Raw genomic sequence first — 349 nt, 5'->3', positions numbered from 1 at the left:
ACTCAGGTCTCTCTACCCAAAACTATGCATTTCTTCACCGACCTTAATGCCATTATATATCCCAAATGGTAAGTTATGACATTTACATGGTTAGTTTGCTAATGCTAATTGGGCAGTATTTATTCTGTTGTATTTATTCTGTTGCATTTGTTATGCCTTTAACAGCTTTAAAAATATAATCTACAGCTTATAAGAACTGACCAGGAATCTCATTTTTATCCCAGGTTGCTTTAACCATATTTTGCATAAAAGGAAGTTTTGAGGTATCAGACTGTCCATGTGTTAGAAATGCAGAAAGACTGCCTGGATTTAACCAGACTGAACAAAACACAGAATGTCTCTAAAAACA

Source organism: Bison bison, unplaced genomic scaffold (genome assembly GCF_000754665.1).
Source record: "Bison bison bison isolate TAMUID 2011002044 unplaced genomic scaffold, Bison_UMD1.0 scf7180017861674, whole genome shotgun sequence".
Classification (NCBI taxonomy): Eukaryota; Metazoa; Chordata; class Mammalia; order Artiodactyla; family Bovidae; genus Bison; species Bison bison.
This window is presented reverse-complemented; position numbering follows the sequence as displayed.